This window comes from Bombina bombina, chromosome 3 (assembly GCF_027579735.1).
Source record: "Bombina bombina isolate aBomBom1 chromosome 3, aBomBom1.pri, whole genome shotgun sequence".
In the NCBI taxonomy this organism is placed as follows: domain Eukaryota; kingdom Metazoa; phylum Chordata; class Amphibia; order Anura; family Bombinatoridae; genus Bombina; species Bombina bombina.
This window is the reverse complement of record NC_069501.1, coordinates 600,900,630-600,922,537: the sequence shown is the minus strand read 5'-3', so window position 1 is coordinate 600,922,537 and position 21,908 is coordinate 600,900,630.

The window sequence follows — 21,908 nt, the reverse complement described above, 5'->3', positions numbered from 1 at the left end:
TTAATTAAATAAATAAAAGGTAGACCGAAACACAGAAAAGCACTCGGGGGGAGAGAGATGGAGGGGAGAGGGAGAGAGGGGGGGAGAGAGAGACACAGAGGGTTAGAGAGAAAGAGAGAGACACAATCACACAGAGGGCTAGAGAGACACATAAGGGATGAGAAAGTCAGAGGGGGAGGAAGAGAGACAGAGAGAGAAAGAGACCATGGGGGAGAACGACACATAAGGAGAGACAGGGGGAGTGGGAGAGAGAGAGAGAGCGAGATGGATAGAGAAAGAGAGATGGATAGAGAGAGACACACACAGAGGGGAGAGACAAAGAGAAAGAGGGGAGAGACAGAGACACAGAGGGGAGAGACAGAGAGACAGAGGGGAGACACAGAGGGGAGAGAGAGAGAGACACAGAGGGGAGAGAGAGACACAGAGGGGAGAGAGAGAGACACAGAGGGGAGAGAGAGAGAGACACAGAGGGGGAGAGATAGAGAGAAACAGAGGGGAGAGAGAGAGAGAGAGAGAGAGAGAGAGAGAGAGAGGGGAGAGAGAGAGAGAGAGAGAGAGATAGGGGAGAGAGAGAGAGAGAGAGAGAGAGAGAGGGGGGGGAGAGAGAGAGACAGAGGGGATAGAGAGACAGTGGGGGGAGAGAGAGAGAGACAGAGGGGAGAGAGAGAGACAAAGAGGAGAGAGAGAGAGAGAGAGAGAGAGAGAGAAAGAGAGACAGAGGGGAGAGAGACAGAGGGGGAAGAGAGAGAGACAGAGGGGGAGAGAGAGAGACAGAGGGGAGAGAGAGACAGAGGGAAGAGAGAGAGACAGAGGGGAGAGAGAGAGAGAAAAAGGGGAGATAGAGAGAGAGAGAGAGAGAGAGAGAGAGACAGAGGTGAGAGAGACAGAGGGGGAGATAGAGAGAGGCAGAGGGGGAGAGAGAGACACACAGAGGGGAGAGAGAGAGACAGAGGTTAGAGAGAGACAGAGGGGAGAGAGAGACAGAGGGGAGAGAGAGACACAGAGGGGAGAGAGAGAGACAGAGGGGAGAGAGGGGAGAGAGAGACACAGAGGGGAGAGAGACAGAGGGGAGAGAGAGAGAGACAGAGGGGGGGAGGGAACACTGAAATGGGGGAGGCACCACTAAATGCTTAAGTAATATTTTAAGTGACTATCAAATGCCAATAGTCTACAATCTATTTTAAATATATGAAACAGAACAGCACATATGAATGGGAGCATTAATAAATTATTATTTGTTGTCTACATCAGGGTTGTCCAACATAGACCTAAGGAATCCCTGGTTTAAATGAAATACTATAGCTACAGGAGCCATGGAGAATATTTGCTATAACTCATTCTAAACTGCTTGGTTTCATTTTACATTACCATGCTTTTGGTCTAGCTTACTCTTGTGAAATAACAACTCATCCATACAAACAGCATAATAGTAAGATAATGTAGTGAGAATACACAGTTGCAGAGCTACAGAGAGTTCTGAAAGAGAGTGAGGTTATAAACCAGTGTGAAGTACAGAGGCAAGCTGCTTAGGTAGTGGGTGTAAAGTTTGAGTAAACAAAATACAAAAATGATCCTTAAACTGCTGTAAAAGAGTAAAAAAAAAAAAAAACACTAAACCCACATTCATTAAATTATAATTTTCACTAACAGAATCCCTTTCAGCAAAATCTAAGGTTGCAGAATTTACTTCAATAAAATGTGGCTAAAACACTGCTCTCTGCAAGTCTACATCTCTTTCTGCTTTGTAAGGAAGTGACAGTGGAACATTCCACTGCACTTGTAGGGGGAATACAGAACTCTCTTTTTTATTGAATCAAAGCTTACAGCTGAACAGGGGAGGAACAAAATAAATTAAAGTAGTTTTTTTTCCGTTTTTGTTTTATTTTATATGATTTAACATCCAGCCCCAACCCTAAGTTCCCCTGACTGATGCCTCTCACTGGATTGGTTCAGCCCCAAAGAGGCCTGCCTCAAATAAGCACTTATCGGCCATGCAATGATCTTAACCACTTTCATCCAGTAGGTGGCGCAGCATGTTGTGTAATAGAGGGCAGACCTGCTTGTGCCTCTCCATTGCACAACATGTAGCTGTGGGAATTTTTTTTTTTTAAGCCAATAAAAAATATATATATATTTTTTGCCCATATGAGAGGTGAAGCCCTGCCTCACCTGCCTCTAATGACTGCACATTACTGCCTGGAGGCCATCCAGGAGGTGACCTACTATACTTTGTAAGGTTGCCAGAGCATTTTTCACCCCAAACAGCATGACCTTGAACTGGTATAGGCCAAAGGGGGTGATGAATGCCAACTTGGGGATGGACCTTGGGTCCAAAGGGATCTGCCAGTACCCCTTGCAAAGGTCTAGGGTGGTCAGGAAATTACCCCGGGCAATCCGGTCTAGTAGGTAATCGACCCCAGGGCATGGGGTAGGTGTCGGTCCTGGTCTGGTCATTGAGTCTACAGTAGTCTATGCAGAATCTGGTGGTCCTGTCCTGCTTGGGTACCAGCACCACCAGGGAGGCCCAGGGACTGTTGGCGGGTCAATAACACCTAGGTCCAGCATCTCCCTTAGCTCACTGTGCATACTTTCCCTAACTGCCTCCGGAATTGGGTATGCCGGCTGTCGCAGGGGTGCCTGCCCCGGGGTTTCCACTCAGTGAACTATCGCCGTGGTTAACGCAGGGGTAGTGGAGAACATCTCTTGTCGGTTCTCTAGCATTTTCCGGACTTGCCCCTTCTGCCTAGCCTCTAACCTCTCGTCCAGCTGTATGTCCTCTACACCTGGGGGCACCTTATTTTGCCCTGGGAGCTCCAGCATGGAAAGACTCTCGGAGTCTTCGATAGCTGGAGCACAGATGGCGGGTCTCCTGGGTTGATGCCTCGCTAGCTGGCTCGCTAGCCAGATCGCCTTCCATTAGTTCGGTTATGATTGCCACCTTGGACTTGTGGCTGGCAACTTTTCCTCTAGCTTCCAGCAAGTCTTTTAAGGTATTCTTTCGGAGCTCAGCGTATTGCTGCTCCATCCACAGATGTCTTCAGTTGGTGGTTTGGACATTCCAGGTAGACGGAAGCATCCAACCGCTGCCAACCAAACGTGACAGACTCCGGCTACCCCGACTGGGTAGCTCCACCAAAGGATCCTTCCTATACCTGGAACATGCCGCTATGTAGCGGAGAAAGTGATTATAGCAGAGCCCACCCAAATAACTAGACAGACTAGCATTCAGGTGAAACACAAAAGGAACACTTTATTGTGAAAACACACTCCTTTTATACATAAACTTATCAAGATAACAAGCCTTATTAGATCCCCAAATCTCCCACCATTCCCGCCCCTCCAGACTGGCTGGCGCCCTCCATAGAAGCCAAAGTACCATAGAGTCCCAGTGATAAAGAGGTCATGGTTTCAGGTAATCCCAGGGAATTGGCGGCATTTCCAGGGTGTCTTTGGAAAGCTTTCAGTCCCCAGATGCCACAGCTCAAAAAGCGGCATGATCCGTTACAGCCTGGAAAAGATATGGAGGTGGGGTGTCCAAAACCCCCGGTTCCCAAGGGAGCTCACTTCCGGCAATCACCCCATCTCTGGTACTCCCTAGGGGATATCAATCCCCAAAAGAGCAGAGCTCTGGGGCAAGGGGTCGTTGCAGCGACCTGGGGTAAAGGGAAGCGGGTATCCGGTGCGGAGCAGCCGGCCAGCAGTTCCAGGAGCCCAGCCAGCCAAAAAGGGTTTTCCCGGTCAAAGATCAGCTCTCTCATGAGAATTTAACAAACACAAAACAAGTCAAATCAAATGTCTGGGAGATTGTGGTTGCTCTCAAAAGCCCAAATCTACTGAGAAACAGGAGGGGGTTAGGTAGTAGGGGTGGAATTTTAACCCTTGCAAGAAACACACAGGATTCAGGCAGAACTCCATAGCCTAAAGTGTTAAAAAGCAAAAAAATATTTATTACAGCATATTAAAAAAGTAAATGAACAGACATGGCAAGACAGGTATAGGCAGTCTGACATGTTTCGCGCACCCTAGCGGCGCTTACTCATAGACTACAGTCTATGTTTCAACCTTGTCTATTTATAGCCAATAAACAGAACATTAACTATTTCATTGCCTAATTAAACAGGCACAAAAGGTTAAAAACATAACATACCTATATAGACACAGTATGACTTAATACATGATATAAAGGTGCATAATAACCTGACTGATGACAAAGATACAGTATTCTACCCTTATTGACTATTGACTTAAAATCCTTAAAGGTAATGCATTCAATGTTGGAAATATTAATTACAATATAAAGATATAGAGAGATTAAGGTTGAAGCACAGCATTACCACAGAATTATTATCAAAAATATGTATATACATATCTTGCAATGTACAAAAATGATCTTATAGCCAATACCAGGAATAAACATGCAATTCAGTTATCTATGAAAAAATTAATATTGCATTCTTTATTCATGCCAGATGGATGGCGTATGTGTAATTTCAAGATCCAATATAGCTCTTTTTTATCTAAAATTTTAGATTTATTACCACCCCAGGGGTGGTTGTGATATCAATTACTTGTAATGATAAGTTAGCTATGTTGGTAAAATAAAGATAATTAAAATGATTAGCTACTGTAGAATCATTCTTGTAATTCTTAACATCTCTGATATGTTCATTAAATCTCATTCTGACATGGCGGGTCGTTTTAGCAACATACTGATAGAGGCAAAAATTACAGGTAAGAAGATACACCACATAGACAGATACTAGGACAAGTATAGCATGATCTTGCACCACATTTAATGGTCCCTCTTTTGGATAACCAATTACTAGATGTATTATGAGACTTTATTTTTAACCAAATTGGGGGATAACATTTGAGCTAAGGTTCTAGATTTTTTTGGGATAAACTTGCATTTATGGACATATGTTCGTAAAATGTCATCAGTAGCTAAAATGTGCAAATGTTTTTTTTTTTTAATTTTGACAATATCATTATATTGTTGACTGAACTCAGTGGTAAAGACAATAGAATCCTCAAAATTACCATCTCTAGTATTAATATGCTTGCCATGCTGATCATACCTTTTAATCATATTTCTACACTTATCCAAATTATGAAAATTATAGCCTCGTCTGACCAATCTGTTCCTAAGTTCTATGGACTGTTGTTCATAATTGCTATTTGACTTGGTGTTTCGTCTTAATCTAAGGAACTGTGATTTGGGTATCGTTTCAACAGATGCTCTGGGTGCTGAGAAGTGGCATGAAGTATTGTATTCTCTGCCGTCGATTTTCTGAATGTTTTGGTAACAATGACATTATTAATAATTTGGAGACTAAGATCCAAATAGTTATCGTGCTCTCCACTGTATTCACCAGGGAATTTCAAACCCATTTCATTGTTGTTACAAAATGTCATAAATTCAGCAAACGAAATGTCATTAAACGGTTTCTTGACAATGAGGGGCAGGTCATCTATATAACGTACAAATAGTTCAATGTCATCACACCAGGGATTTGCAGAAGTATAAATATAGAGCTGTTCCCACCATGCCACAAAAATATTCAAAAAGGAAGGTGCGAATTTGGCACCCATGGCGGTGCCGCAGATTTGAAGGTAATATTGGTTGTCAAACATAAAATAGTTATGCGACAAAAGAAACCTAAGCCCCTCACACACATATTCAATCTTAGGCAACTCTAAATCTGAATCTCTTAGCAAGAAGAACTCAACTGCCTGAATACCTAAGGTCTGAGGAATGGAAGTATACAGTGAGGTAATATCAATGACCATCCATGCATAGTTTGGCTGCCATGCAACATGATCCAATATAAGAAGTAGATGTGAGCTGTCCCGCAGGTAGCTCAACTGCGACTTAGCGAATGCCTGGTATCCGTGACACTACCTTTGAATATTTATGGCTGTTTTGAACAGCTAATAGGATTTCAGAAGCTCTCATCCTATTGGCTGATTTGAATTTGAAGAATCAAATCAGCCAATAGGAATGCAAGGTACGCCATTTTGAAACGTCTACCTTGCATTCAACTTCAGTGTACGGCGGTGACCGTATGAAGAGGACGTTCATATAGAAGACACCCCCGAGATAGATGAAGGTGTCGCCGCCTGAATGAAGACTTCTTGCCACCTGGATGAACATGGATGTTTTTTGTTTTCTTTTTGGGGTGGTTTTTTTTTAGATTCAGGATGGGCACCTGTAAAATAGCTGAATGCCCTTTTGTAAGGGCAGTGAAAAAGAGCGGAATGCCCTTTTAAGGGCAATGCCCATACAAATGCCCCTTAAGGATTTTTTAGAGCTAGGTTTTTTTATTTTGGGGGGCTGGTTGGGTAGTCTGTTTTACTGTTATTTTTATTTCACAGGTAAGTTTTTATTTATTTAAATATAGTTATATTGTAATTTTAATTTAAAGTTAAGGGGGTGTTTAGGGGTTAATAGCTTAATTTAGTGTTTTGCAATGGGGCGGCGGCGGTCTAGGGGGAAATAGGTTTAGTAGTTACGATGTGGGGGGATGGAGGTTTAGCGGTTAATACTTTATTATAGTGTTGGCGTGAGGGGCCAGTGGTTTAGGGGTTAATAGGTTTATTTAGGTGTCGGCGATGTCGGGGAGTGGCGGATTAGGAGTTAATAACTTTTATTAGTGTTGGCGATGTCGGGGAGCGGCAGTTTAAGGGTTAATATATTTAAATAGTGTTGACGATGTGGGTGGGTGGCAGATTAGGGGTTAATAACTTTATTTAATAGCCCCAATGTGGGGGGAAGCAGATTAGGGGTTAATAGGTTTAATATAGTGTTTGCAATGTGTGAGGATGGTGGTGTAAGTGTTAATAGGTAGTTTATGGGTGTTAGTACACTTTGTAACACTTTAGTTATGAGTTTTGTGAAACATTTTTGTTACACAATATCCATAACTACTGGTCTCAGATGTCGGTATGGATCGTGTTGGTATAGGCTGTAACGCAAGCATTTTAGCCTGAACACACAACCTGTAATACCGTCGCTATGATAATCCCACACAAAAACGTTTTTGAGTGAGTAATGGACATTGCGTTACCGGCTAAAATGCTTGCATTACAGCTATACCGACACGACTCGTAATATGCGTTCCTGGCCATTCCAGCGTAATGGCTAATATTTCAGCGTTAAAAGCCGTACCGCTCCATAACGCAAAACTCGTAATCTTGGTGAATATTAATTAATTCTACTGAAATATCTTGTTGAAATGTATACTCTTATTTTTTTAACAGAAGTATCTTTTGTATAAGTTCTATGTTCTATCAATCATGAAAGTTTAATTTTCACTCCCATGTTCATTTAAAATCACAGTTGCTATGATAAGGCTATAGCATTTTATAGTGTATTAATGCTGATAGTGCTTGTATAGAGGTACCAAAGTCTCCTAGGGTCCGATTCTCTAAATCTCTCTTGTCTAGCAAGATTCTATAAGATGCCTCGTCAGTTTTACCAGGCCCCTCAGGGATTGTTTTAAATGCAATTTCCACCTTGGGAACTGTGTATCTCATTAACAGGAGTTCATAATATGCTTTATGTGAATGAGAGACACTTACTTTACAATATAATGCACAGTAACATTAGTTACACCATGCTGAGAATATTTTTAAACACAGTAGAATTAAAAAATAAACAAATACACATTAATAAAACAATGCAATAGCAGAACAATATTTTCAGGCAAATTTTAAGTTAATCAAATTTTCCTTCCCCCCTATCATGTGAACGCCATCACCAGCCAATCACAAAATGCATATATGTATATACTGTGAACCTTTGCACATGCTTAGTAGCAGCTGGAATGTGCACGTTTAGATAATGGAGGTAAATTGGAAAGTTTTTTAAACAAATGTATGCTTTAGTTCAATAATGAAAAAGTTATCTTTGCATCATTTGATATCTGCATACTATGTATATTTTTGTATATTTTTTTTTAATTAAATTTGCCAATTTATTATCCTTCAAGCAATAAGAATGAGGATTCAGGACTGAAACAGGTAGAAAACAAAAACTCCTGCCAAACTTTTTTATGTAATGGGGATTTAATGAAACTCCAATTTACCTCCAATCACAGCTGAGTTGTAAATTATTTAGGTAAACTCTTTCTGTATGGTTTGATAATGCTGCTTATTGGAGGAAATCATTAAAGATCAATAAAGGCATCATTAGTAGAATTATGCCCCCAATGAGCGGCCAAAGCTACAGAATTACCACTTAATCCTACTGTGAAAGCAGCAGGCTGAGCTTTTTGTAATGGGTGTCAGTAAGATTGATTCACTGAAGCCAAAGGTTACCAAAGCAAATGGTTACCCAGACCACTAATGCACTTGTAACTCCTTGAAACACTTTAGTGCTAGTTAAACAGAAGATGCCCTCTAAACCACATGGATTCTCTTCCGCAGACTACTTAAAAGACTTACAAAACAGCAGAATATCTTCTCGTTACAGAATTAACATATTTACACAGCTTCCTTAATCCTATACAATTATGGGCTTAAATAATTCACTTTAAGGAGGCAGCCGCTAGATATATCACTTTGGGATGGGTGAATATGTTGTCTTATTTGATGAAAGCAACACATCTTCATTCATTTTATTTGATAATCTATATGAATGTTGAATGTTCTAAATTTGTTTTTGCAAGTGTCTTACATTTTACTGCATTGAATCATTCTAATACAGAGTAGCATTAAAAAAAACACAGAAATATCAACATTAACATTCAAATGTAGATTCTTGTTGACCTCTTTGTAAGCCTTAATAAAATCAACATTTGAAAGCTAATTTTAATATTTTTCCTTTTTTTAAAAAAAAAATCTTACTTTTTTTTATATAGATCTATTTGAATAGCAAAATAAATATTAAAAGGCATTCAACTGGACAACTTTAACTACTCACTATGTTATTGTTTTTCTTTTTGTGCCTGCAGCTCTCTTATTTTAACCATTAACAGGAGCCAATTGGTAAAGCTAGATGTTTTTATACTGGGTGCTGCCATTTTGGAGCTCACATATTCTTGCACCCATGTGGCAGAAGTGGTGCACACAGGTGATATTTAAAGCTTTTTCATAGATGTGTTGTACACTTTGGGTTACCACAACCAATACAGGGCTGGAGGTTTACATTTCTGCAGTTTTTAAACACAGTTTAAAAGCTACATAAGATAAAGGGGCCCTAAACTCTACATTTCAGGCACCACCATCTTACCTGGAACCTACAATACACTGCAGGAATCTGAAGGAGAGTTGCTGCTAATGTGTAAACATGTCAGCACTGGAATGTAGTGAAAGATCAATTTCAACATGGCAGCACCCATGACTCATGAAGGTGGGGAATGACCTTAATACTGTGCTTATAAAATGTATTTAGTGTTTAATGTCCTTTTAAAAATATAGAGCAATGCAGCTACTACAAAAATGTAAAGTTTTTGCTCTGTATTATGCAAACTAACCCCAAAACGCATAACACAGCTGTCAACATGCTGGCAATGCCACGGGTCTGTGAATGTGCACAACTTATGTCACAGCATGCAAGAATACTTATTCTATTTACATCCTACCTATATCTCAGCTGCCAGCGGGAAAATGGGGAACTTGACCTACCGGCACAGGTAAGAGATGCGGGCAATCGGAGGAAAAGCAACAGCATGGTGAGTAACGATTAAAGGGGCAGTCTAGTCAAAATTAAACTTTCCAATTTACTTCTATTATCTAATTTGTTCAGTTCTTTAGATATCTTTGCTGAAGAAATAGCAATGCACATGTGTAAGCCAATCACACAAGGCCTCTATGTGCAGCAACCAATCAGCAGCTACTGAGCATATCTAGATATGCTTTTCAGCAAGTGATAGCAAGAGAATGAAGCAAATGAGATAATAGAAGTAAATTAGAAAGTTGTTTAAAATGACATGCTCTTTCTAAATCACAAAAGAAAAATTTGGGTTTCATGTCCCTTTAAGCTATTGTAGTTATCTCCAGCAGTTTAATGTTCCTTTAAGATTTGTTTCTGTCATTTGTATGTTGCACAGAGACCATTGCCCCCCCGCTCTATATTTATATGTTTCATGTGTATGAAAGAGAGTTAAATAAATCAAAAACTTCCTTTTTCATAAAAAAGGATTAGTTAAAAAAAAAAATGAAATGGAAATAACAGGAGGTACCCAGGACTCTTGCTCAGTACCTGACAGGGCAACTCCCACAGAAAAGAAAATGGTTTACTCAACACAAAAAAATCTGTAAAGGTTTAAAATATTCTCTTATAGATGGAATAATGAGTTTTTCATTACAATAGTTTGTCAAATTCCTTAAAGGGACAGTCTACTTGATTTTTTTTTACTTTTTAAAAAGATAGATAATGCCTTTACTACACATTACCCAGCCTTGCACAACCAACATTCTTGTATTAATATTCATTATAACCTCTAAACCTTGAATTCCCTGCCTGTTTCTAAGCCCCTACAGGCAACATCTTATCTCAGTGAATTTTTTAAGCTGGTCACAGCCCACAGCCAGACAGTGCTAGTTTGTGTGTGCCATATAGATAAACACTGTGCTCACTCCTGTGGAGCTATGCAGGAGGCAACACTAATTGGCTAAAATGAAAGTTTGTAAAAAGCAGAGGCTTAGATACAGGTAATCAATGTAAAAAAGTGTTAATATAACATTGATGGTTATGCAAAACTGGGGAATGGGTAATAAAGGGATTAATTGTCTTTTTAAATAGTAAAACAATCAAGTAGACTGTCCTTTTAAGGAACTAACAATGATAAAGAGCACAGTGCTGAATTACCACATTACAGAAACAGTGGCTTATTATGTTTATATTTAATGCTCTATTTTTATTTTATACGTAGTATTATATTTTTAACATTTGTAATATTATCCACACAGAGCCAGATTTATAATAAGGCAGAGTAGGCATGTGCCCATAAGCACCCTTCATAGAGGGGTGTCTGTCTCTGCCTATTGCAAATGCCGGTCAGCCGGCGACCTTAACTAAGATGGCCAAGGGCAGTGAAACAGCATGAGATGGCCACCGCACACAGATGCGATACTGTTATTTCAGCAATGAATGGTAAACGTGGGGTTGGGAGGGGCGCTTCAGATTTTGGTGCCTACAGGCACCTAAGCTGTAAATCCAGCCCTGTATCAACATTGATTTTGATAATTAAAAAAATATGACAATCATAAAATGTTTCTATCACCAGAACAGTAGAGCTGTGAATTATATTTGTAAGTCCATGCATACATGTGTTATAAATAAATGCTACAAGATCAGCTTTAGGTACAATACTTACCATTACCTACCATGCTCCTGTTATCTAAATTGGAGAGGTACATGAATCCTCCATAAGTTTCCCTGCTATGGTCCTCTCCATTTAGCAAATGAGTGTCTATGTCAGGTGGAGCTAAAGGCATGTACAGCATTACTCATAATACCAATGGTAACATCATGTTTCTCCTTATTTAGCTTCTTCTGGCACAGTCATCCATTTGCCGGGCAGAGGGTTACATGCAGGAACATATCAGGGAGCATATGAAATGGGTCATGCCCTCATCAACCACCAATTAGGTATTTAAATGAACACTAAAGTCAAAATTAAACTTTCAATTTCAAATAGAGCACACAATTTTAAACAACTTTCCAAATCACTTCCATTATTAAAATGTGCAGTCTTTTTATATTCACATTTTCTAAGGCAACAGCTCCTACTGAGCATGTGCAAGAATTCACAGTATACACGTATATGCATTTTGTGATTGGCTGTCACATGATGTAGGGGAAGGAAATTGAATTAATGTAAGCACCCAATCATAGGAAAAGCAGAGCAGATGCCTTTAATACTTCAGAGCCAAACAGGGCTAATAATAATAATTTATGTACAACAAAACCCTTTGTAACATCTGCAAACCATGAACGTTTAAACAAGCAGTCATTATAGCAATACAGCAAATGTCCAATCTAAGCACATACAGGAAAATCCTCTAAAATGAAATCAGTATGCCCCAGAATTCCTTATACGTTCATCCCATTCACATCATGTTTTAAAGGGACAATAAATATTGTTAAAATGTAACATAATTCTGCATTATGTGCAGAATTATGTCACGCAAGAGAAAGCCTTTCATGTTAAAAAATATGTTAAAATAAAGAATTAGGCAGCTAAAATTCTGCTTACCTTGCTCGTGTAAGATGTCCTTTTCAGAGCTGCAATTGTTTAAAAACCGTACCATGAGCTTGCTATTTTATCACAGCATGCGAATTGCACAATTCAACTAAATATAGTGCACTCCCATGCTAGGTAAAGCAGCCGATATCTTTACCTAGAGAAGGAGCAAGCTACATTTAGGGCTCGATTTATCAAGCCGTTCACCCGTCTGCGACTGCAGGTTCTCATAAGAGAACCTGCAGTCAGTATTTATTAAGTAGCGGTCATCAGACCACTGCTTCCTAGTCTCTTCTCCACCTCTTAGGTGGAGAATTTCAGTCTCCCCGATCTCGTCCGACCGGGGAGATTGACAGCTCCTGTCTGCGTGTGATTGGCTGTGCGTGAGCAGGGGGCAGTATTGCACAAAACCGCAAAATAGAGCTCTTGTACAATGCTGAATTCCGACACTAAAAATTACTGAATGCTGCAAACTGCCTATTTTTGGGATTCGCTTCACTTACTAATTACAAAGCCTGAAATAATGCACATGCCTATTGGTCACCTTGTTGAGAGAGTGCAGGCTTGCTTTCTTGTTAAAGGACCAGTCAACACAGTAGATTTGCATAATCAACAAATGCAAGATAACAAGACAATACAATAGCACTTAGTCTGAACTTCAAATGAGTAGTAGATTTTTTTTTCTGCCAATTTTAAGTTATGTCTTTTTCCACTCCCCCTGTACCATGTGACAGCCATCAGCCAATCACAAATGCATACACGTACCATGTGACAGCCATCAGCCATTCACAAATGCATACACTAATTATTCTTGCACATGCTCAGTAGGAGCTGGTGACTCAAAAAGTTTAAATATAATAAGACTGCACATTTTGTTAATGGAAGTAAATTGGAAAGTTGTTTAAAATGGCATGCTCTATCTGAATAATGAAAGTTTAATTTTGATTGATTGTCCCTTTAAGTATGGACATCTGCAGAAATTCTTCCAGGGGAAGGTAAAAAAGATACAATATGACAGGATATTGCTAATATACAGGGAGTGCAGAATTATTAGGCAAGTTGTATTTTTGAGGATTAATTTTATTATTGAACAACAACCATGTTCTCAATGAACCCAAAAAACTCATTAATATCAAAGCTGAATAGTTTTGGAAGTAGTTTTTAGTTTGTTTTTAGTTATAGCTATTTTAGGGGGATATCTGTGTGTGCAGGTGACTATTACTGTGCATAATTATTAGGCAACTTAACAAAAAACAAATATATACCCATTTCAATTATTTATTTTTACCAGTGAAACCAATATAACATCTCAGCATTCACAAATATACATTTCTGACATTCAAAAACAAAACAAAAACAAATCAGTGAGCAATATAGCCACCTTTCTTTGCAAGGACACTCAAAAGCCTGCCATCCATGGATTCTGTCAGTGTTTTGATCTGTTCACCATCAACATTGCGTGCAGCAGCAACCACAGCCTCCCAGACACTGTTCAGAGAGGTGTACTGCTTTCCCTCCTTGTAAATCTCACATTTGATGATGGACCACAGGTTCTCAATGGGGTTCAGATCAGGTGAACAAGGAGGCCATGTCATTAGATTTTCTTCTTTTATACCCTTTCTTGCCAGCCACGCTGTGGAGTACTTGGACGCGTGTGATGGAGCATTGTCCTGCATGAAAATCATGTTTTTCTTGAAGGATGCAGACTTCTTCTTGTACCACTGCTTGAAGAAGGTGTCTTCCAGAAACTGGCAGTAGGACTGGGAGTTGAGCTTGACTCCATCCTCAACCCGAAAAGGCCCCACAAGCTCATCTTTGATGATACCAGCCCAAACCAGTACTCCACCTCCACCTTGCTGGCGTCTGAGTCGGACTGGAGCTCTCTGCCCTTTACCAATCCAGCCACGGGCCCATCCATCTGGCCCATCAAGACTCACTCTCATTTCATCAGTCCATAAAACCTTCGAAAAATCAGTCTTGAGATATTTCTTGGCCCAGTCTTGACGTTTCAGCTTGTGTGTCTTGTTCAGTGGTGGTCGTCTTTCAGCCTTTCTTACCTTGGCCATGTCTCTGAGTATTGCACACCTTGTGCTTTTGGGCACTCCAGTGATGTTGCAGCTCTGAAATATGGCCAAACTGGTGGCAAGTGGCATCTTGGCAGCTGCACGCTTGACTTTTCTCAGTTCATGGGCAGTTATTTTGCGCCTTGGTTTTTCCACACGCTTCTTGCGACCCTGTTGACTATTTTGAATGAAACGCTTGATTGTTTGATGATCACGCTTCAGAAGCTTTGCAATTTTAAGAGTGATGCATCCCTCTGCAAGATATCTCACTATTTTTTACTTTTCTGCGCCTGTCAAGTCCTTCTTTTGACCCATTTTGCCAAAGAAAAGGAAGTTGCCTAATAATTATGCACACCTGATATAGGGTGTTGATGTCATTAGACCACACCCCTTCTCATTACAGAGATGCACATCACCTAATATGCTTAATTGGTAGTAGGCTTTCGAGCCTATACAGCTTGGAGTAAGACAACATGCATAAAGAGGATGATGTGGTCAAAATACTCATTTGCCTAATAATTCTGCACACAGTGTATATTTATATACCTAGACATAAAGAGCAAAATTCCAGGGGTTGTGGGGTATTTTTCCCTTCTGTTCACCCGTCCCAGCCCTCATAGAGCTATACATGCTAAAAGAATAGTACTGATATAAATGTAGTCTGGGGCCTTAATATTATAAAGTCTTCACTCTCAGGCAAGGCAGAATAATCTTTACTTTGTTATGTAAATGAATGTATTTTTTTTCTTCATTATTTATTTGTTATGCTGTTTTTCTTCCAAGATGATTCTGCCCTTTTCTAGACAGGATACCAATTGAGCTGTAAAATGCAAGCTGATAAACGTGCCAGTTACATTTTTATCCTGAATTTTCTGCATCTGTGATAAAATAATATAGACCATGCACAATACTGTCTTCTTTATCCACTTTGATAAGTATTTATTATGAGTTCACAATGTATTCATCTGCAGTAATCTAGTTTGTATCTTTTTTGTTTTAAGGTGAATTTATTTTCTTTATAAAATATACTGACTCCACCCCACTCTTTAGCATTAAAATGTATTTTTCCTACAAAAAATAAATAAATCCCACTCTTATACATAATATTTATAATATTTTCTCATAAAAGCCATCCTAGTCCACAATGCTAATCTGTGACTAATATAGTTAAAGACACCAATAATTAATACAAAATTACAGCAAAATAATATACAGCCTTATTGGCCACAAAAAAATATGTTCAGATAATCCTTTAGAATTTAACAGGGAAGCAGCTTGGGAATGGTGGAAAGAATTGTGGTAATCATTACAAATAAACTGAAGCAATTAGCGGCCATCTCTGCAGATCTCCACCAATAACGTTGTGGTCTCTTCCGTCTAATGAGACTTTTTATCAGCCCAGGGTAACATCTGCAATGACCTTCTCATACTTCACCTCGGCCACATACCACACAGTGATACCAAGAATGATTTGAGGTATTAAGGAAAATTACTTATTGCGAGTTAGTGGGTTAATGAGAAACCAACGTAAGTTTTGGAAGCTAAAATAATGGAAGTGTGGTTATTTTTTTCCCTTCATCCCTCATCTGTCAGGCTTTAAATTATTGTAGGGCTGATGTACTCTTGCTGTTAATTATTTGTTCAGTCATACAAGTTTTCCTCGGCAGACAACGCTGTGGAGAAAACCACACTCTCACATTAATAAGGTTAGTTAACCCTTTTGCTGTAGTAGCCAATATGATGACGTGTGTCTCAGCCAGATTTAGTTATTAAGGGGGTAAATAAAATAGTACCATTATAACACCGACACTCAAGTCAAAATTAAACTTTCATGATGCAGATAGAGCATGCAATTTTAAACTGTCCAATTTACTTCCATTAACAAAATGTGCACAGTCTTTTTATATTTACACTTTTTGAGTCACCAGCTCCTACTGAGCATGTGCAATAATTCACAGACTATACGTATAGGCATTTGTGATTGGTTGATGGCTGTCACATGATACAGGGGGAGTCGAAATAGAGATAACTTTGAAATTTGTCAGAAAAAAATCTACTACTCATTTAAAGTTCAGACTGAGGGGCCTATTTATTAATGTGCGAGCGGACATGATCCGATATTGCATTTATCATTGCACCGCGGCCGCCAGCAGGGGTTGTCAATCAAGCCGAAAGTATTTGATCGGGTTGATTTTCGGCAATGTCTGTCCGCCGCCTCAGAGCAGGTGGACAGATTATAGAGCAGCGGTCTTAAGACCACTGCTTCATAACTTGTGTATATACAGTTATTAACAAATTATTATTTACAAAAATAAAAATGCTCATATTTATTTTTAATTGTTAAGTACTGTAATCTTTTTGGGGGGCAATTGGGGCCTCTTTTTTCTTTTTAACCAAAGGTCTAACCTCTGGTTAATTATGCTAAGCGCAAAGTGAAACCGCGAGCTTGCGGGAGCATTAAGCAGCCACTTGTAATGGCTGGTTATTTCAAAGAGATCAAGTATAGTTAAGCGCTAAGAGCGAAGGTTGAAGAGGAGATAAGTAATAATATAGGAAAATATATAATAGGCAAAGATGCAGTGAGTGTGGTCAAATAATTTTTTTTTCAATATATGTATGATTATTGGTGCACAATATGTATGCAAAAAATATGCTAAGAAATTAAATAAAGTGGAGGATGCTAGTAGATACAATAAAAACAATTTATTAAAATATATCAAGCGAAGTGCAACTGCAACAAATTAGACAAATGTATCTAAAAGTATAGGGACGTCTCCCTTACTCGTTACTATTAGTAACACTCTTAAAATGTAAAATTCTTAAAAAAGTAAAGAAAGGAATTATTTCCGTATTCGATTACTTGCGTTTTTAGCAAACAGTGGGGCAGTGTTGCCTGAGATGTCCAATATAGCAATGAGGTAACTGGTGGATATAAGGTCGAGTTGTTGGCTACTCGGCGTTACCAAATGCTAAAGAGAGCGCCTTTTTATGGTTCTTACGTTACCATTGTGACGTCACTGATGTTGGTTGCGTGTAATGTTACTATAGTTACCCCTGTACAGCAAAAGATCGTGGAAGTCCTTGGGGGTATGTATAGTATTGGCGGTCAGAATTAATGGCTTTGATGTAAGGGTATGTGACCCTCAAGTAATGTGAACTGTGCGGTCGCAAATGTAGCGACTTAGGATATGATTGGTTGCCTTTTAAATGACCGCAAAGATTTATTTGTCTAATTAGTCGTTTTTACACAACCGCCAAGTTATCTTTACGAAAGAACTCACCAGCTGCCATTAGTAACCAAGGCAACCAATCGTATCCTAAGTTGCTACATTTGCGACCGCACAGTTCACATTACTTGAGGGTCACATACCCTTACATCAAAGCCATTAATTCTGACGGCCAATACTATACATACCCCCAAGGACTTCCACGATCTTTTGCTGTACAGGGGTAACTATAGTAACGTTACACGCAACCAACATCAGTGACGTCACAACGGTAACGTAAGAACCATAAAAAGGCGCTCTCTTTAGCATTTGGTAACGCAGAGTAGCCAACAACTCGACCTTATATCCACCAGTTACCTCATTGCTATATTGGACATCTCAGGCAACACTGCCCCACTGTTTGCTAAAAACGCAAGTAATCGAATACGGAAATAATTCCTTTCTTTACTTTTTTAAGAATTTTACATTTTAAGAGTGTTACTAATAGTAACGAGTAAGGGAGACGTCCCTATACTTTTAGATACATTTGTCTAATTTGTTGCAGTTGCACTTCGCTTGATATATTTTAATAAATTGTTTTTATTGTATCTACTAGCATCCTCCACTTTATTTAATTTCTTAGCATATTTTTTGTATACATATTGTGCACCAATAATCATACATATATTGAAAAAAAAATTATTTGACCACACTCACTGCATCTTTGCCTATTATATATTTTCCTATATTATTACTTATCTCCTCTTCAACCTTCGCTCTTAGCGCTTAACTATACTTGATCTCTTTGTTCTAACTTTCTGTTTTTTTCCTGGAGGGGAAATACATAGTTAAGCTAGGTTGTATTCTATAGCGCATATAATTTTATTTACATGGCTGGTTATTTAACGTGTGCCCGTAGATTTGCCCCTTTACAGGTGCATGTTGAGATAATGCTCCACTCATAATCTAGCCCTTAGCCAACATGTACTTTAAAGGGACATATTCTTGAAAAAAATTGTAAAATTATGTATATTAATGGGCAGTACCTAAAGGAACACTAAAGTCAAAATTAAACTTTCATGATTCAGAAAGAGAGTGCAATTAAAAATAATAATGCCAAATTACTTTCATTATTAAATGTTGTACAGTCTTTTTATAGGTACACTTTCTGCAGCACCATCTCCTACCGAGCATGTGCAAGAGTGCACAGTATGAGACTCTTGCTCTCTAAAATGAAGTTGTTTAAAAATCTATCCCCTGCTATTTTTTCTGTGTATTAAAAGGATATGAAATGTAAATTTGTAAATATCAAATTTGCTTTGCTCCCATGATATTCTGTGTTGAAGAAATACATAGGCATCTGGTGCACTACATGGTAGGAAATAGTGCTGCCATCTAGTGCTCTTACAAATATAACATTTAAGTAAAACCGCTGCCATATAGTGCTCTAGAAATGGGATGGCACCTAATCATATGTTGCTGCTTTTTCAAATAAAGATACCAAGAGAATGAAGAAAAATTGATTGAAGAAAATTAGAAAGTTGTTTAAAATCTCGTGCTCTATCTCACTCATAAAATAATATTTTTTTGGCTTCATATCTCTTTAAAGAGAAGCCTCAAACTATTTTGCATTGTTTAGCCCCTAGCCATTAGTCTATTCAAAATATATAAGGTTAAGAACTGAATTAATGTTACATTTGCAGCATGAACTGTAGGTTGCAGACAGAGTCTATATGGACTCAGTGTACTAAGCACAGTAAGCTGCTTTTGAGCGTTTGCGGGGCAGGCTCTCAACAATGTAAAAAGCACCATCAGCAGACCACTGCTTATAACCCTGTTCGCCACCTCTGAACACATTAGTTTGGAATGATTGACAGGCTCTTCTCTTGTGCGATTGGTGGGAGATATTACACACTCAAGTGAGCTTTGATACAAAGCAGAAAAGAAAGGGTCCCAAGTTGGTTGGACCAGTTCTTGTGAATGTTGCACAAAACAGAGCTCTTCATGAAAGGGACATGCAGGTTTAATTTCTAAGCAAGGTCATCTTCAAGATAAAGTCATAGTGAGTTGTCAAACATTTACATATGGCATCTGCTACACAGACTCAAAATACCTATGGAGATACAATATATTATGCACAATGTTTCAATCACCTATAAATCTGACTCCATTAAGCTGAAACAGTTTAAATATTTAACTTCTCCATGACTCAAACTGTTAAATATATGGTTTAAAATGTAACACATTCTGGGAAGAGTTTAGCACATTACAGAGAAGTAAAGGAAATTTCCTGTAACACCTATTTGCACTAACCACATGATATTCCTTGGTGGGCTTTCTTTCACACATAAACAAGCAAAGCAATTACCTTAACCCATTAAATTTAGGAAAGTATCTCTTAGTAACAAACTAACAAAAAATAGATATTGCCTGTTACTGAGTGTGTTAACATATTTTATCTTCTGTCAGTGAAATTGTATTAGTTTCTGTCCTCTGTACCTTTGTTAAGAATCTATTCAAGTTTCCATTTTTTTTCTCAGCATCACAATGCTGGTAATGACTAATTGTGGTGAGATCTTTGTGGCCTGGAGCTGAATTTAAATATGTGCTTAATCCATTTGCATGGGTTAAACACATAGTTATATGCAAATAATAGTGCAATAATAAAATTATTTAACATATTATAGCCTTTTCTTTTTACAGTTTTATATCTCTTTTATCATGGATTCCTATCATAAATAAACCTAGCTGTGACATCCCCTCCACCATTAAAGGACCACTCAATACAGTAGAGTTATATAATTAACAAGTGCATAATACAAACAGAATGAAATAACATTTAATTTCAAATAAGCATTAGATTGTTTACTGTATAATTTATTTTTTTCTCCCCTTTTCCGCCCCCTGTATCATGTGACAGACATTAGTCAATCACAGACTAGTATATGTAAACCATGTGAGCTTGTGCACATGCCCAGTAGGAGCTTGTTACCCAGAAAGTGTGAATATAAAAAGACTGTGCAAAATTTGATAATGGAAGTACATTTAAAAGTGTCTTAAAACTTACCTATGACCTGGCTAACACAGTGCCCCCATTGACCGGCTATTAAATCTAACAATGCTTTCAGTGACTTCACTAGAAACCCCTAATACAAATCTCCTCATGTTAAAGAAGCCTCATTAAAAATATTTGTAATAGTTTCTGCATCATTTTAGACTGGCAGACAATCACCTAAATTACAAGTTGTGCGCTAAACCGGGTGCGTAAATAACATAAACAAAAATTAGCGGTATCTCACTCTCCATAGCGCTGCCATTACAAGTTACTGAAAAACCTTCTTTTGTTGTGTGGTATGGTGCAATAAGCTCCATACCGCCCAAAACCCAAGGCCTGACTTGACGTGCTCGTGCACATTTTCCCCCATAGACATCAATGGAGAGAAAGTGCTATAACGCAATCCCCATTGATGTCTATGGGGAAAGGAAAGTTATGTAAAAACACCCTAACATAAACCCCTAGTCTAAATACCCCACATCCCCAACACTAAAATAAAGTATTAACCCCTAAACCGCCGGCCCCCCACATCGCTACTACTAAAATAAATCAATTAAACCCTAAACCACCGCCCCCCATATCAATAATACTAAACTAAAACTATTAACCCCTAAACCGCCGGTCCCCACATCGATAATACTAAACTAAAACTATTAACCCCTAAACCGCCAGCCCTCCACATCACAAAATACTAAATTAAACTAATTAACCCCTAAACCTAAACCTCCCTTAACTTTAAATTAAAAGTACAATATAACTACCTTAAAATAAATAAAAACTTACCTGTTAAATTAAAAAAAATTAAGATTAAACCATAAATTAACCTAACATTACTTTTAAAAAAAAATAAAAAATAAACTAAAAATATAATTTAAAAAAATTACAATATTAAAAAATTCTAACACTGTGAAAAAAAACCTAACATTACAAAAAAACCCCCACTAAATTACTAAAATTAAAAATAATCTAACATTACAAAAGACAAAAGACACTAAAATTACAAAAAATAAAAAAACACTAAGATTACAAAAATAATAAACAAACTACCAATAGCCCTTAAAAGGGCCTTTAGGGCATTGCCCTAAGTTAAACAGTTCTTTTACATAATAAAATTACAAAGTCCCCCTAAAAGTAACCCCCCTCCCACCCAACCAACCCCCCAAAATAAAAAAAAAACCTGTCTAAAAACCTAAGCTACCCATTGCCCCTTGCATCTGGTGATGTCTCACCTAACCCATTCCCACCCTCTGTCTCCCTCTGCTCACTACCCTGACAGACACCTCCAAAACCTTGCCCACATAACCCTCTCAACCTCATTAACTGCACTTTTTTTAATACCCCACAATTGTCTTGTGCCCTTTGAAATGCTCGCTTTGGAAGCAAAAATGCACAC